The sequence below is a fragment of the Dipodomys spectabilis genome, unplaced genomic scaffold (assembly GCF_019054845.1).
Source record: "Dipodomys spectabilis isolate Male_0828 unplaced genomic scaffold, ASM1905484v1 ptg000389l, whole genome shotgun sequence".
In the NCBI taxonomy this organism is placed as follows: domain Eukaryota; kingdom Metazoa; phylum Chordata; class Mammalia; order Rodentia; family Heteromyidae; genus Dipodomys; species Dipodomys spectabilis.
The window spans coordinates 278,274-286,279 of record NW_024871066.1 but is presented as its reverse complement, the minus strand read 5'-3'; positions in this window follow the sequence as shown (position 1 = coordinate 286,279).

Here is an 8,006-nt window from a genome sequence, read left to right as displayed (position 1 = left end):
GTTTTCAAAAACCTACTGTGTCTTCACAGCATTTTAGAAAATTCATAGCCTTTAATACTTCAGTCTTCTTCTGTGAACTCATATCCTCATTGTGAAATAGTAGCAACTGAAATTAGACATGTGATTATGAGATGTGACTTCACAAAATTATTTGATTTCATCACCAATGTGACATCACAAACCCATTGTGAGCTTTCATTGCCATTTGACAATCACTATCACATTGTGACATCCCAAACGTATTAGTACCTCTTAGCATCTTTGAAAAAACACATGGCCTTTGTGACATCACAGTCCCTTTGTGTAACTGTAACCTCATTGTGAACTGACAATTGATATCAAACATGCCATTGTAACATCACAAACCCTTTGTGACATCACAAGTGTGACATAATATTGTCATTATTGCAGCATCAACTACTTTTGACATCACAAATCTACAATGACAAGATAGCATTATGAGATCACACTACCATTGTGATGTTATAATAAGATTATGAATGCCTGTTTTTAATCTTTTTTTTTTTTTTTTTGGTCCTGGGGCTTGAACTCTGGGCTTGGGTGCTGTCCCTGTTCTTCAGCTCAAGGTGAGCACACTATCGCTTGAGCCACAGAGCCACTTCTGGTTTTCTAGTGGTTTTCATTGGAGATAAGAGTCTCATAGACTTTCCTGCCTGAGCTGGCTTTGAACTGCGATCCTCAGATCTCAGCCTCCTGAGTAGCTAGGTTTATAGGCACCGGCGCCCGGCTTTTTCATTCTATTTCAAATTTGACATGTGTTGATATCAGAAACATAATGTGACCTCATAACCATTGTAACATCATAAATCAGCAGTGACATCAATTTGTCATTATGACACCATCAGCTCATTGTGACATCACTAAACAACAATGGCATCATAGCATTATAAATCACAGTGACATTGTCATGACTTAACAGTGTGAAGGCCTATTCTGTGAATTCATTGACTCTGTTTCAGAAACCCATTTTGACCATATAACCAATGTGATATCACAATCCTTTGTGACATCACATTGCCATTGTGATATTATTAACCTGCTGTGCCTTCACAACCAGTCCCGTCCTTGTAAGTTTTGTGACATGCTGCCATTGTCATATAGTAGGGCCTTTGTGAGCTCATAATCTGTTTTCAATCTCATATTTCTGGTATGACATGTGATATCAGAAATCCCTTATGACATCATACTGCCAGATGTCATGACCATTGTGTCACATTGTGACATCACAAAGCCGTTAGAACGGCATCACATTTGTGACAACACAAGCCTTTGGAGACATTACAGTCCCTTTTTGAACTCATATATTCATTATCAATTAATGACATTTGAGATATCCCATGCCGCTCTGACATCATGAACCTATTGTGACATCACAAACTTATTGTGACCTCATCACGGGAATGGTATCAACAACTAATTGTGGTATCAAAGCATTATTTTGAGATGATATTTTGGTATTGGCATTGTTATTTCACTGTCCCATTGTGTTTTTACAAACCTATTAATGGCCACATCACATCTTAAAAAATTCACGGCCTTTGAGACTTCAAGCTCTTTCTGTGAACTCGCGTACTTATTACCTCTAAGGCAAGGAGACAAACCATTGAGTCACATTTAATATAATAATCCAATTTACACTAGAAAGGAGACTGTGATTACCTTATCCTGGACTGGGTAACCAGGTCCAAGATCAGCCATGACCACCAAACCTCAGACCTCCAATGGGCAGCCCCGCCCTATCTTAATTGGTCTGCAAACCACCAGCCAAAAAATTATGATCTCCAAAGCTCCAAACCTCAATGGGCAAGGCTTTTTACTTTTCCATTACTCCCTCCTTCACTACAGACCTGTCATTCCTTTCTGGTCTTTCTCTTTTTCCCTTCCACCATTTCCTTATTCTCTTCAGGCCTCTCCAGTCTCCACAAGCCTACACTACTCTGCCCTAATGACCACTTTTCTGCTTCCTCTCTTCTCAGGTTTTTCCCTTCCTGCTGTCTTACCACTTTCTTCCATCCAGGTAGCTCTCATTTTTATATCCCCTTCCAATGCTCTGAAAATGCAACTTATATATAGGTTGTACCTCTCTTCACTCCAACGGGTCTTCTGCCTGTTTTCAACCGTCACTTCCCAAACTGCCCAATGTTCAATCACTTCTTGACAGCTCACCAAGTGAGGCTTGACACCTTCACCTTTGGTGGCATCCCCACACTCTCCGGTGGGCCAGGCCAAGAATTTACAAAGATTAATGGCTCCCACAGATAATTTTGGCTCCACTGGTTATTTCAGTATCCTCATAGTGAATTAGAAGAAATTGAAATTGTATATGTCCTTGTTACATTACAAACTTGATGACAGGCTCTTCAGTAAATGGTGCCGGCTAAATTGGTTTACTACTTGTAGAAAACTAAAACTAGACCCTTATATATCACCCTGCACCAGAATCAACTCCAAATGGATCAAAGTCCTCGGAGTCAAACAGACATTCTGAAAACTTTACAGGATGGAATAGGAGAAACCCTAGGTCTCTAGGCACAGGACGAAATTTTATTAATAGAGACCCAGAAACACAACACATAAAAGAAAGGCTGGACAAATGGGATTGCATGAAATTGCAGAGCTTCTGCATGGCAAAGGACATAGCTAGAGAGATCAATAGAAAGCCCACGGATTGGGAGAAGATCTTCACTAGCCATACAACAGACAAGGGTCTCATATCCAAAATATAACTGGAACCCAAAAATTTAAATTCCCCAACAACAAATTTTCAAAGAAACAACTGCCCAATAAATAAGTGGGCTAAAGGCTTACAGAGAAATTTCTCTGAAGAGGAAAGAAGGATTGCCATTAGCACCTGAAGATATGCTCAACTTCTCTAGCCATAAAAGTAATGCAAATCAAAACCACATTGAGATACCACCTCACCCCAGTTAGAATGGCTATAATCAAGAACTTTAATAACAACAGATGCTGGAGTGGATGTGGACAGAAGGGAACCTTACTGCATTGTTGGTGGGAGTGTAAACTTGTTCAGCCACTTTGGAAAGTAGTAAAGAGGTTCCTCAAAAGACTCCACATAGAGCTCCCTTATGACACAGGAATCCCACTTTTGGGCATTTTCCCAAATGTTCACAAACAAGACCACACTAAAGCTACCAGCACAACTATGTTTATTGCAGCCTTATTTACCCTAGCTAAGATATGGAACCAACCCAGATGCCCCTCAGTAGATGAATGGATCAAGAAAATGTGGTACATATACACAATGGAATTCTATGCCTCCATCAGAAACAATGACATTTCCCCATTTGTTAGGGAATAGAAAGTCTTGGAAAAAATTATATTAAGTGAAGTAAGCCACGCCCAATGAAACTTAGGTCCCATGATTTCCCTTATTTGCAACAACTAGTATAAGTATGAGTCAAGCAGAAAAGGTCAGATAAGTTGATGTTAGGGAAATGAACCCTAAGGTATGTATTCAAATGTTTTTTTTTTTCTTTCATGTGATTGTTTCTAACACATTTATAAGATTATTTCTTTGTTGCTTTGTATGTCCCTCCCCATGGTATAACCTCTGCTTTCACTGTATTTGATGTTGTTATAATTTGTGGAGGGGAAGGGAAAAACAAATCGTTTAAATAAGTATTCAGGTGGAACTATTGCAACAATGAGATGAATAAATCGTTATGTCGAAAACAAACTTTACAACTTTGGTGGGGTGGGAGGGCTGGTTGGGGGGGCGTGGGGATGGTGGGATGGGAAGGGGAAACAAAGGAGGAGGCTACAATTCTTGAAATGTACTCATTATCTTGGACAAGCAGAAATGATCAGATAAGTTTATGTTGGGCGAAATGAACCCAAAGATAAGGACTCAAATGTTTTTTTTCTCTTGCTATTGTTTTTTTTAGGATATTTATAAGATGATTTCTTTGTTGCTTTGTATGTCCCTCCCCCATGACATAACCCTTGTTTTCACTGTATTTGATGTTGTTATAATTTGTGGAGGGGAAGGGAAAAACAAGTTGTTTAAATAGGGATTCAGGTGGTCCCATGCAACAATCAGACATACAACAAGTTATGTCAGAAAATGAACTTTAGAACTTTGGTGCCTGGGTTGCTTTGCAGGGAAGATGGGAAGTAATGGTAAGGGGAAACAAAGGAGGGGGAAACAATGTTTGATAAGAAATGTAATCATTACTTGGCTCATGTAATTTTAACCCCTCTATATGTATTTTCACAATAAAAAAATCATGAAATAATAAAGTAAAAATCCATGTCAATTTTTTTTGGTGATTGTGGGGCTGGAACTATGGGCCTGGTCGCAGATTTCAATGAGTTCTTCAGCTCATCGATACCACTGTACCATTTGACCCACAGTGCCATTTCTAGTTTTCAAGTGGGTTATTGGAGATAAGAGTCTCACAGACTTTTCTGCTGAGGCTGGCTTTGAACCACTATCCTCAATCTCAGACTCCTGAGTAATTAGGATTATAGGCATGAGCCACCAAAGCCCAGATCCAAGTAATGTTTAAAAAGCAAGCTTATTGGAACTTCTGCTTTTTCCAATAAGCAATCTTACTTTTTAGCATTAGTTTATAACTTTGAGTTATTTTTAGATGTAACTGTGAACTTTTTAATAGAATCAAATATAATTTTTACTATTACTCAGTATCTCACAAAATCCACTGTAATTGACTTTCCCCAAAGTCAGTTATTACATACTATATTACTCACGATTATTACAGTCTATATTACATATAGTGTGAAGCAAAAATAGCTTGGATTATTTCATATAAATTAGTAGATGCTATTTTAGCATTATAAATTCACATCTGTAATTTTAAAAGAAGGAAAGAAGGTTTTAGAGTTAAAATCAATTATAAATGTGTAGTGTGTCCCAATTAAAGCAAAAATTCTGAGTTCATACAAACAAAATTATTTTCTTTCCACTAAAGACTTTGAAGTATTACTATATGAAATAGTGAGGCAATAAGAGGAAGAGTTCAAATCATGTCAATGTCTCTGTTATTCTACTACCCCCTCCACTAACAAGACCTATCCGGTCCTAGATGTCACAAAACTTCAAGTATCTCCCTTAGAACTCTATTTCGAAAAGTTCTAAATCACTTATTCTTTTTGTACTTTCTGTTATATGAAACAAAATATAGACACAAAACAATTGAAATAAAATGCACACATATGTTGAAGTCACCACAGCTGGAAAAACAACCAACAAATTAGAACGCCCTCAGGAACAAAAACATGTTGTGCCCAGTTATTTTTAAGCACAAAAACCTCAAATACATGTTACCCTTGACTAGAACCATAAAGATAACTGTGTCTCAGAAATACAGTTGTGCTCATTTGTAATTAAATTCATCTAGATGAACCTAATATAGCAAATCCCTTGAATGGATCAAACTGTTTAAAAGAAATGTGACTGTAAGTGGAGTGAGATCTGAATATATTTAAGAGAATAAAATAACAAACATCATGACATCTTAAAAAATTCAGAAACGCAATGAATAAGTCTAATAGTATCCATATTGAGAACTAAATCCTACTGATTTAACAAGAACAAAATATGCAAATAGTAGAATCTGAGCCGTGTACCTGAGTGTACATAATTTAAAACTATTCCAAATTACACATTGTAGCAGACAGAATGTGGGTTATTTAAAGGAAAATATCAACCCATGAAAAAAATGACATTAAAAATCTCATGAAAAGGGCTGGTATGGTGGCTCAGTGGTAGAGTGCTTGCCTTGCATGCATGAGGCCCTGGTTTCGATTCCTCAGCACCACATAAACAAAAATAAAGAAGCCGGAAGTGGTGCTGTGGCCCAAGTGGTAGAGCACTAGCCTTGAGCTGAAGATCTGAGAGACAGTGCTCAGGCTCAGAGTTCAGGCCCCACGACCTGAAAACAACTACTCTCAGAGTAGTTTTTTCTGGAAAATAATAGTTTAATAAATGGTGGTCAGAAAAGCTTTCTACTACTGACAAAATTGCATACATATTTAGTTAGATCCAAAAAAGACCCAAGATATTCATGCTCATTTGAAACTTTGGCAAAGTACCAGGATACAACTGTAACATTATTATGGATGTTGACTCTGGCATGGAATTAATTTCCTCTTCGATCTGACAAATGAATATATGAAAAAACAGAACTTCAACTAAATATCAAGACCTAACTATACATATAACCAGAAAAGTCATCATGCAAGCCGTATTGCAACTGAGATAAAAGAAAATATCAATCATACTGATTCTGTATTTATTGTAAATGTTGACTTTTTCATAAATTATTTCTTTCGCTTGCATTTTAAAAACATTGCGTTAAGTGTATATCTTGGTAACTGATTTTGGATTCCTCCTTCAATATAGTTCTGAGAATAATGTCTCACATCAATTCCTAACCCATGAAATGATGTTGATTACAAAATAAATAGTAATAAGCACTGTTTATAATACACAAAATGTCATAAGCATGACACCAATAAGCATTGGTTAACATTTTGGTATCATGGTCTCATGACTGATGAGGCCTATCTTCATGAGCATAATTGTACCTAGATTCCTCAGCCTAAATTTAACAACTGTTAAAAAATGTTTGTATCTTTATCTGTCGCCCATCAGAGATTAAACCTGAATATAAATCCTAAGGAAAATGATAAGGTAAGAATTTAGCTTTTCTAGATATAAAGTAAACAAAATGCAACATAGAGGAACTCTGGTTTAAAGTCAACCTATTTCTCCAAAACATTCTAAGCATTTCCTTACAATGTGTATTATTCTCAAGAAGAGAATGGGTAATGTGAGAAGAGGACTAACCAAGCATTGTCTTCAAATATACATAATTTGGATTTACCTCTTTATTGTGCTATAAGCATTTTTGATAAAAAACAAAAACAGTTTGAATAATTGATTTCCAGATCAAGTATAATATATCCTACTTGCATATACCAAAGTACATTCAGAAAATGTTATATAGCAATTAAGTAAAGAAAGTCCGGGCAGAAAAAATGGCATCTCTATATTATGTGATGCCCAATTCTTCAGTATTTCATTCTGCCTCCATTTAATGAATGTGATTGTTTAAATGCTTCATAAAGTATTAATTAAAATTGATCAGTATGCTAGAATACAATCGTGTATAATTTTATCCTAGAATCATGCAAGAACTGCCCATTCAATCATGACATACATCATATTCCATTGGTATTCATATGGATAGGAATGAGTTTCTTAGGATCTCCTGCATTTGGAAGTGGCAGGAACAGGTTTCCAACTGTGGGCTCCAGCTCCCACCACTTAAACCTAAGGATAGGGAACTCAAAGGTGTGTCCAAGAACATCAGCAAAACCAATGATGAGGCAGGCACCAGTCGCTCCTCCTTGATACTTACAAGGCTGTGATAGGAGGATCATGGTCACTCTAAGCCAGAAAGTCCTTGAGACCCCTGTCCAACTTCAATGCCAACAAAGCCAGAAGTAGAGCCGTGTGGCTCCAGTCGTAGATGGCTAGCCTTGAGCAAGAGCAGCTCAGGGACTGTGCCAGATCCTGAGTTCAAGGTCCAAAAGTAGCAACAAATGGACATACACAACAATCTGTGCAGCCATCAGGCTCGAGTAGGTCACCCTCTTGTCCCCAACTGAATTGGAAAGAGTTCCCTGGGAAAGGGGCTGGGAGAGCCACTGTCATCTTAACTCTGCCCATTCTGCCTGCATCACAGGATTCTGGCCACACCCCCATTATTTCATGATTCTTTCTGACCAATGGGATACAAGAATTGTGGCTATGCCCACATTCCATGTTGCCTGGTAGAAGGATGAGGCTCTGTTAACACACTGAGGCTGAGATCAACAGGGGGGAAATCATACCACGGGAGCGGGGGGCCAGGGGCAGGCACCTGGCCCTACTGGCAGCTCAGTACCAGACTGAGCTGGAGCTACAGCCCCCTGCCCCATGAGCTGCCACCACAGCA